Here is a 10,199-nt window from a genome sequence, read left to right as displayed (position 1 = left end):
TACATGAGGAATCGCATCCGGCATAATTATCCATCATTGATGCATTGCCTACGAGCTTTTCATATATTGTTGTCCGCTTATTTACTTTTCTGTTGCTGCTGTTACAACTACTACAAAAACCCAAAAACATTTATCTTTACCTTTGCTACTGTTACCATTACTATCATACTACTTTGCTACTAAATACTTTGCTGCAGATACTAAGTTATCCAGGTGTGGTTGAATTGAAAACTCAACTGCTAATACTCAAGAATATTCTTTGGCTCCCCTTGTGTCGAATCAATAAATTTGGGTTGTACTTCACCCTCGAAAGTTGTTGTGATCCCCTACACTTGTGGGTTATCAAGACTAATTTTTGGCGCCGTTGCCGGGGAGCATAGCTCTATTCTCTGAGTCACTTGGGATTTATATCTGTTGATCACTATGAAGAACTTGAAAGACGCTAAAACCAAGATTTTGCCCTCAACTACGAGGGGAGGTAAGGAACTGCCATCTAGCTCTACACTAGATTCTCCTTCCATTAGTAGTAGGCTTGCGACACCTAAACCTGCTACTGCTATGAATTCTGATATGTCGCATGTTATTGATGATGCCACTTCTGCTATGCATGATGAAACTACTTCTGTGCATGATACTACTTTGCCATTAGGTGAATTTCTTGGTGAACAACTTGCTAGAGTTAGGGGGAATGAAAATATTGAAGATGCTATTATTGATGATAGTGATGATGAACGTTCTCCCAATGATTATGTATTGCTTGTTGTTCCTAAGGGTTATGTTATGAATGAAGAAGCCGCTAGGGAAATCTCTGCTTGCAATTATAGATCTGATCTTAAGAAATTATTAGCTAAATGGAAGCAGGAGTCTCTTAATGCTAGGACGAAACCTGACCCTGCTTGTGCTACTTCACCTATCTGTGTCACTAATAAGGATTATGAATTCTCTGTTGATCTTGAGATTATTACTCTAGTTGAATCTGATCTTTTTATGGCCTTGAATCTGAAACTGTTGTGGCACATCTTACCAAGTTGAATGATATAGCTACCCTATTTACTCATGATGAGAAGTCTCGCTATTTTTATATCCTTAAGATATTTCCGTTCTCATTAAAGGGTGATGCTAAGACTTGGTACAATTCTCTTGCTCCTGGTTGTGTGTGTAGTCCCTAGGATATGATTTATTACTTCTCTGCTAAATATTTCCCTACTCATAAGAAACAAGCTGCCTTGTGGGAAATATATAATTTTGTGCAAATCAAAGAAGAGAGTCTCCCACAAGCTTGGGGAAGGCTTCTCCGTTTACTTAATGTTTTGCCTGATCATCCTCTTAAGAAAAATGAAATACTTGATATCTTTTATAATGTACTAACTGATGCTTCCAAGGACTACTTGGATAGTTGTGCTGGTTGTGTTTTCAGGGAAAGAACAGTCGACGAAGCTGAAATATTATTGAATAATATGTTGACTAATGAAAATAATTGGACTCTTCCCGATCCCATTCCTGAAGTGATTCTTGAACCAATTGAGCCAACTCCTGAGCCTATTCCTAAGCCCACTCCGAAGAAGAGAGGTGTTTTATTTCTCAGTCCTGAATATATGCAAGAGGCAAAGAAATCAATGAAAGAAAAAGGTATTAAAGCTGAAGATGTTAAGAATTTACCTCCTATTGAAGAAATACATGGTCTTAATATACCGCCTGTTGAAGAACCATATTGTCTTGATAACCCGACACAGGTAGTAAAGATAAATTCTCTCTATAGATATGATAAAGTTGAAATCCCCTCTACTAAATTTCATAGCCCGTGCTTAGATGAATTTGATGACTTTATGGCTAGACAAGAAAGTTTTAATGCTTATGTTGGTAGAGAGTTAAAGAATAATGCTTTCGAGACAGGACATGTAAGTGATAATCTGGCTAGAGTTAAAGATAAACTTCACCTCGTTAGCAAATATGCTTCTATGGTTGCTACTCAAGTTGAGCAAGTACTTAAAGCTCAAAATGATTTGCATGAGGAATTAAACAATAAAAATGACTTTGTTGTTAGAGTGGCTACTAGAACAGGTAGAATGACTCAGGAACCTTTGTATCCTAAAGGCCACCCTAAGAGAATCGAGCAAGATTCTCAGAGAAATAATTTAGAGGCACCTAGTTCTTCTAAAAAGAAGAAAAAAAAGGATAGAACTTTGCATGCTTCTAATGAACCTACTGTAGACACACCTGAGAATCCCAATGATATTTCTATTTCTTATGCTGAAACTCAATCAGGTGATGAACATGAACCTAGTGATAATGTTAATAATAATGTTCATGTTGATGCTCAACCTAGCAAAAACAATGATGTAGAGATTGAACCTGCTGTTGATCTTGATAACCCACAATCAAAGAATCAACTTTATCATAAGAGAGATTTTGTTGCTAGGAAGCACGGTAAAGAAAGAGAACCATGGGTTCAGAAACCCATGCCCTTTCCTCCTAAACCATCCAATTCAAAGGATGATGAGGATTTTGAGCGCTTTGCCGGAATGATTAGGCCTATTTTCTTACGTATGCGCTTAACTGATATGCTGAAAGTAAATCCTTATGCTAAGTATATGAAGGATATCATTACAAATCAAAGAAAGATATCGGAAGCTGAAATTTCCACCATGCTTGCTAATTACACTTTTAAGGGTGGAATACCAAAGAAACTTGGAGATCCGGGTGTCCCAACTATACCATGCTCCATTAAAAGAAATTATGTTAGAACTGCTTTATGTGATCTTGGAGCCGTAGTGTTATGCCTCTCTCTTTATATCGTAGACTTGAATTGAATAAGTTGACACCTACTGAAATATCTTTGCAAATGGCTGATAAATCAACTGCTATACCTGTCGGTATTTGTGAGGATGTGCCTGTTGTGGTTGCAAATGTCACTATCTTAACGGACTTTGTTATTCTTGATATTCCCGAGGACGGTAGTATGTCTATTATCCTTGGTAGACCTTTTCTTAATACTGCAGGGGCTGTTATTGATTGCAACAAAGGCAATGTCACTTTTCATGTTAATGGTAATGAGCATACGGTACGCTTTCCGAGGAAACAATCTCAAGTTCATAGCATCAATTCTATTGAAAAAGTTCCAACCATTATTTTTGGAGGTTTTGAATTTCCTCTCCCTACCGTCAAGAAAAAGTATGATATTCTTATTGTTGGGGATTTTCATATCCCCGTTGAGGTAACTTAGTGTTATTCGAAATTTCTCCGGTTCCGTGTTATTCGGAATGAGTTTGTTAACAAGACTTGATCAACCTTGTTAGTGGATTCATTTTGATGATCACGAGATGGATGAAACTAGAAGGCACAACCTTCTGTACCCTCTCTCTACTTTCTTATTTAGAATAAATAAAGCAAAAATAGTATTATTCGTCTGTTTTATGAATTTTCCGTGCATTAAAAAATAGTCCAAAAATAAAAGTGCTCCAAATGCCCTGCAAATTTAGTATGATTTTTTCTAGAATATTTGAGGATTTTAGGCATTGCACTATAGGAGGGGCAAGCACCAGACCACGAGAGTGGAGGGCGCCCCTCCCCCTATAGGGCGCGCCCCCTATCTCGTGGGCCCCTGGTGGCCCCCCTCCACTTATGCCAGCATCCACACACTTCATCTTCTACCCCAAAATAATCCCCATCCAGCTCAAGCACGAGTTCTAGCTCGTTTTGCTGCGATTTTCGATCTCCTTGCTCAAAGCTCCATTCACAAAACTGCTTTGGGAGATTGTTGCTTGGTATGTGACTCCTCCATTGGTCCAATTAGTTTTTTTTCTAGTGCTTTATTCATTGCAAATTTTTGCTGCATAGGTGACCATGTTCTTGAGCTTGCATGTTAAATTTTTTAGGTCCCAAGCAATTCCAATGCATGATATAGGCTCTAGGCACTTGTAGGAGTAGTTGCTACCAATCTTGCTTAGTTTTATTCAATTTTATCTTCAAGTTACTAAAAAATTTAGATTTATTTCAGAAAAAGAAATATGCTTAGAAGAATGTACCAAGGTGGTTACTCGGTGAAGAAAGGGCCCAGGATTGCTATACGTGAGCAAGATGTTGCATTGCCGAGGGATGCGAATGTACGAGATTGTGAGTGGCCTTCTGATAATTTTATGGTTGAAGCAGGTTTTCAGAGGAATTTGACGCATTTGTGCGTAATGCTGAGCTGGAGGACTTCTTACAAGATAATTGTCCTCAGTACTATCAATTGACTGATTCCTTTGTGCGGAGGTTTAAATATAACTATGTGCGTAGTTCTCCTAGTGTCATATTTGATATTTATGATACATCTTATACCATGTATTTAGAGGATTTTACAACTGCTTGCAAACTCCCGCAGTGGGGTAATATTAATGATCCTCACAAATCTGAATTTAGAGATTTTCTTGCTAGTATTGCTGTGGGAGAATCTAGGGACATAGCACAAGCTACCATAGGGAGCATTCATTTTCCTGCTATTCATTATTTTGCTCTCTTCATTGGTAGATGTATTAATGGTAAGGATGAAGCATGTCACATGTGTGTCCCTGATCTGTGTGTCCTCAAGAGTGCTGTGTTAGGTTATAAAGGTTATAACTTGGGGGCAATAGTTGCACGAAGGTTGCAGAATAATAGTAGAAAGGGATATTTCTTTGGAGGAATTTATGCAACCCGTGTGGCTAATTATCATGGCATAGCCCCACGAGAGGGAGATATGATAATACCTCATGTTTATTTGGATAAAGAAGCTATGTTTAGTCACTATTTTCTTGAGAGGAATGAACAATTCCTCCATTCTTGACTAATCTATGACAGGAGCAACGTCATCCCTGTTACTCTTCCTGCTCCCTACCTTTTTGATTTTCACGCAAAAGGAAGATATGTTGTCACCAGGGAGGAAGCAGCTGAATACGAGAGGGGAGTGGAGGCAGCTCGCCAACACGCTACAGCTCAGGAGGCGGTTGCTGCTACATCTCAGTACAACCCTGGTTTAACTTATGGATATCATCCAGGCGGTCCATGTTACTAGACCAACTTAGGCCAAAAGCCTAAGCTTGGGGGAGTATGTATTTCTCACCGACTTTACATTCATGTTCACACACTAGTCGTTGGTGCTCATACTCTTTCATTGTATTATCCATGCTAGTTTAAATTCCTTTTTCTAGTTTTCTTCTTGTTTGTTTGATAAACTTTGAGAAAAACCAAAAAATTAGTTAGTTTAATTTCCATGCTTGTAGTAGGAATTAAAATGAAAACCCAAAAAGATTTCTAGTTCTTCTTCTTACTTGTTGGGAGCCTTCCCGTGTAAATAGTTTTATTTTCTTTTATTTCCTTTGGGGTCGAGAAGACCATATTGAAAATGCTTAGTGGCTCTCCTATGCATGATTGTTTATTTAATTTAGAGCCCACATTATCTTGTCTTCTCTTTTGAGTTGAATGCTTGCAGAATCCAGCTTAGTCCAATGCACATGCACTCTTATTATTATACACATCGTTCGGTCATGCAAGTGAAAGGCAATAATGACGATATATGATGGACTTATTGGGATGAGAAAAGCTGGCATGAACTCGACCTCCCTTGTTTTTGTAAATATGACGAGTTCATCATTTCTGAGTCAGCTATTATGAAGTAAACATATTTGCAATGACATTTAGAGATTATAGTTGCTTGTGCCATGCTTGATTAGCTATGAGTTATAATGATTTACCTTGCATGCCAACATGTTATTAGAATGATTATGATGTGGTATGGTATGATGGCATGGTATCCTCCTTTAAATGAATTGAGTGACTTGACTTGGCACATGTTCATGCATGTAGTTGAAACGAATCAGCATAGCCTTCACGATATTTATGTTCATGGTGGATTATATCCTACTCATGCTTGTACTCGGTGTGAATTAATTTTAATGCGTGTTTATGACTAATGTCGCTCTCTCAGTTGGTCGCTTCCCAGTCTTTTGCTAGCCTTCACCTGTACTAAGCGGGAATACTGCTTGTGCATCCAAACTACTTAAACCCCAAAGTTGTTCCATATGAGTCCACTATACCATCCTATATGCGGTATCTACCTGCCGTTCCAAGTAAATTTGTATGTGCCAAACTCCAAACCTTCAAATGAAATTATGTTTTTGTATGCTCGAGCAGCTCATTTTACAACTAGGGCTGCCTATATCTTCCATGCTAGGTGGGTTATTCTCACGAGGAGTGGACTCCGCTCCTCATTCACGAGAAAGGGCCGGTAACCGGGATGCCCAGTCCCATGATCCAAAAAAGATCAAAGCAAATCAAAATAATTAAACAAAACTCCCCCAGGGCTGTTGTTAGTTGGAGGCACTCGTTGTTTCGAGCAAGCCATGGATTGATGCTTGTTGGTGGTTGGGGGAGTATAAACCTTTACCATTCTGTTTGGGAACTTCCTATAATGCATGTAGTATGGAAGATACAACCATCTCATAGTTGTTCAGTCTCAACTACATGCCGCTCAAAATGTTATTCAGTCTCTGTTTTAAAATCGAGCTCTCGCACCTCTACAAATCCCTGCTTCCCTCTGCGAAGGGCCTATCTATTTACTTTTATGTTGAGTCATCACCCTTCTTATTAAAAGCACCCGCTAGAGAGCACACCGTCATTTGCATTCATTATTGTTGGTTTATATTGGGTATGACTTGACTGGATCTCTTTTACCATGAATTACAATGTTTAGTCAGTCCTTGATCTTTAAAGGTGCTCTGCATTTATGTTTTGCGGTCTCAGAAAGGGCTAGCGAGATAGCATTTTGTTATATCATGTTATGATTATTTTGAGAAAGTGTTGTCATCCGAGTTTTACTATTATGGCTCGCTAGCTGATTATGCTATTGATATGAGTAATTGTGAGAACTAAGTGTTATTGTGAGTATGGTTAGTTCATAATATTTGCTGAAACTTGAATGCTGGCTTTTCATGTTTACAACAACAAGAGCAAACAGAGTTTGTAAAAGTTTTTCTTTATCACTTTCAGTTTATCAACTGAATTGCTTGAGGACAAGCAAAGGTTTAAGCTTGGGGGAGTTGCTATGTCTCCAACGTATATACTTTTCCAAACACTTTTGCCCTTGTTTTGGACCCTAACTTGCATGATTTGAATGAAACTAACTCGGACTGATGCTGTTTTCAGCAGAACTGCCATGATGTTGTTTTATGTGTAGAAAAGAAAAGTTCTCGGAATGTCCTAAAAATCCACGGAGGCACTTTTTGGAATTAATAAGAATTTATGGGCGAAAGAAATACACCAGGGGGCCCAGGGCCTGTCCACGAGACAGGGGGCGCCCCCCTGTAGGGCGCGCCCCCTATCTCGTGCCCGCCCTGGACCTCCACCGACCTCAACTCCAACTCCATATATTCCGTCTCGGGGAGAAAAAAATCAGAGAGAAAGTTTCATCGCGTTTTACGACACGGAGCCGCCGCCAAGCCCTAATCTCTCTTGGGAGGGCTGATCTAGAGTCTGTTCGGGGCTCCGAAGAGGGGGATTCGTCGCCATCGTCATCATCAACCATCCTCCATCACCAATTTCATGATTCTCACCGCCGTGCGTGAGTAATTCCATCATAGGCTTGCTGGACGGTGATGGGTTGGATGATATTTACCATGTAATAAAGTTAGTTTTGTTAGGGTTTGATCCCTAGTATCCACTATGTTCTGAGATTGATGTTGCTATGACTTTGCTATGCTTAATGCTTGTCACTAGGGCCCGAGTGCCATGATTTCAGATCTGAACCTATTATGTTTTCATGAATATATGTGTGTTCTTGATCCTATCTTGCAAGTCTATAGTCACCTATTATGTGTTATGATCCGACAACCCCGAAGTGACAATAATCGGGATACTTCTCGGTGATGACCGTAGTTTGAGGAGTTCATGTATTCACTATGTGCTAATGCTTTGTTCCGGTTCTCTATTAAAAGGAGGCCTTAATATCCCTTAGTTTCCGCTAGGACCCCACTGCCATGGGAGGGTAGGACAAAAGATGTCATGCAAGTTCTTTTTCATAAGCACGTATGACTATTTACGGAATACATGCCTACATTACATTGATGAACTGGAGCTAGTTCTGTGTCACCCTATGTTATAGCTATTACATGAGGAATTGCGTCCGGCATAATTATCCATCACTGATCCATTGCCTACGAGCTTTTCATATATTGTTCTCCGCTTATTTACTTTTCCGTTGCTGCTGTTACAACTACTACAAAAACGCAAAAAACATTTATCTTTACCTTTGCTACTGTTACCATTACTATCATACCACTTTGCTACTAAATACTTTGCTGCAGATACTAAGTTATCCAGGTGTGGTTGAATTGACAACTCAACTGCTAATACTCAAGAATATTCTTTGGCTCCCCTTGTGTCGAGTCAATACATTTTGGTTGTACTTCACCCTCGAAAGCTGTTGCGATCCCCTACACTTGTGGCTTATCACGCCCCTGCATCGACGTCGATGCCTTCTTCTTCTTCCTCGGCAGCCACCGGCATTCCTCTTCGATTCCGGCGCCCTGCTGCTCCTAACCTTCCAACGAGCCATCGTGAGCTCCTACGTAAGATCCCCGACCTTTCCCCTATGCTAGCGTCGCCGACCTCGCCCCCTAGTTACCGTCACCATTGGTGTTGCCCCATCGCCAAGGTGAAGCTCTTCGCCATGGCCACCGTTGTCGCAGCTCGCGTTCGAGCTCGTAGACGAGCTCGTGAGGTTCCCAGGAGCCCAATGCGCACGCGCCTGCATTTCCCCGAGCCCGCTAACGCCGTTTACGTCCACGCCCGAACACTGCCACCGCCACGGCTTGTCACTGGTGCCACTCCGGCCACCCCCGCCCCTGCTGCTTGCTCCATCGGATGCGCCGCATCGCCAGCTAGCAGTAGCCGCAAACCGCACGCGTTTTGGTGCCCTGTAGCGCCCACGCGGTGAAGTTCTGCCGTCGATTGCGTCGTCACCAGCATAACTCCGGCGGCGCTGACGTGTCCGTCGTCATTAGGCGCTAATGACGCTGATTAGGATAGCCTAGAGTGAATGACAACCAGGCCCCACCGTTAAATAAACCTTGTTTAATTTTCTGGTAGGATTAGATTAATAACCATGGGCCCACATGTCAGCTTTGACGCTGCTGACGTGGCATTTGACTGGGCCCAGCGGTCAGTGACTGCGGCCAGATGACACGTGGGCCCCTTCAACTTCGTTGACTAGTCAACATGTCAACGTTGACTGCTGACTGGGCAGTCAACGGGGCCCACTGTCAGCCTCGATGCTGCTTTGCTGTGTACACTTTGTGTGTGCACGTAGCAATTTAATCTTTATTTTCGAATTAGTTTTAATTCCAGAATATTAATAAAACTTCAAAATTTAATAGAAATTAAACCGTAACTCAGATGAAAATGTTTTCTACATGAAAGTTGCTCAGAAAAACGTGACAAATCCGGATACGCGGTTCGTTTACCTGTCAGATGCCTCTAACTATCTGAACATGGAACATTCCCCCTCCGGTTATTTGTCTGACACAGGTCCAGAACCGGGAATACCTTCCCGGTTGAATCCGCCCTTCACCTATATCGTGTAGCCATATGTTAGGTCACACCCGGCACAACATATTGTCATGTTATGCTTTATGATGCTTTGTTATGCTTTATATTTACTGTTTCTCCCTCCTCTTCTCTTCGGTAGACCCCGAGACCGATGTTGCCCCTGTGATCGACTACGTCACCGACGACCCCTCCTTGCCAGAGCTTCCAGGCAAGCCCCCCCTTTGATCATCCCGATATCGCACATTGCATTCTCTCATGCTTGCATTAGATTTTGCTATTGTTATTGATTGCTCCTATTCTTATGCATAGCCTGCTTTTGTATCTACTGTTGTACCTTACCTGCTTATCCTAAATTGCTTAGTATAGGTTGGTTAGTGATCCATCAGTGACCCCCACCTTTTCCTTGTTGCCCCCGCGTCATCATTGAAGACCCGATCAACGGGATCGAACACCAGGCCCCGACACCACACATCACTTTCCCCTTAGTTGCTCGACATTGCTGGGTTACCATCGAGTGCTGAGGGTGAGACCTCTACATCACTTCTGATGTTAACCCTGTAGTGTAGCTATTCGGTCGTGGTCATCGAGGGTGATTCCGCCTTAACTACTTCTGATACGACTCTATCATGCAACCCCTC

This window comes from Triticum dicoccoides, chromosome 7B, assembly GCF_002162155.2.
Source record: "Triticum dicoccoides isolate Atlit2015 ecotype Zavitan chromosome 7B, WEW_v2.0, whole genome shotgun sequence".
Taxonomy (NCBI): domain Eukaryota; kingdom Viridiplantae; phylum Streptophyta; class Magnoliopsida; order Poales; family Poaceae; genus Triticum; species Triticum dicoccoides.
This window is presented reverse-complemented; position numbering follows the sequence as displayed.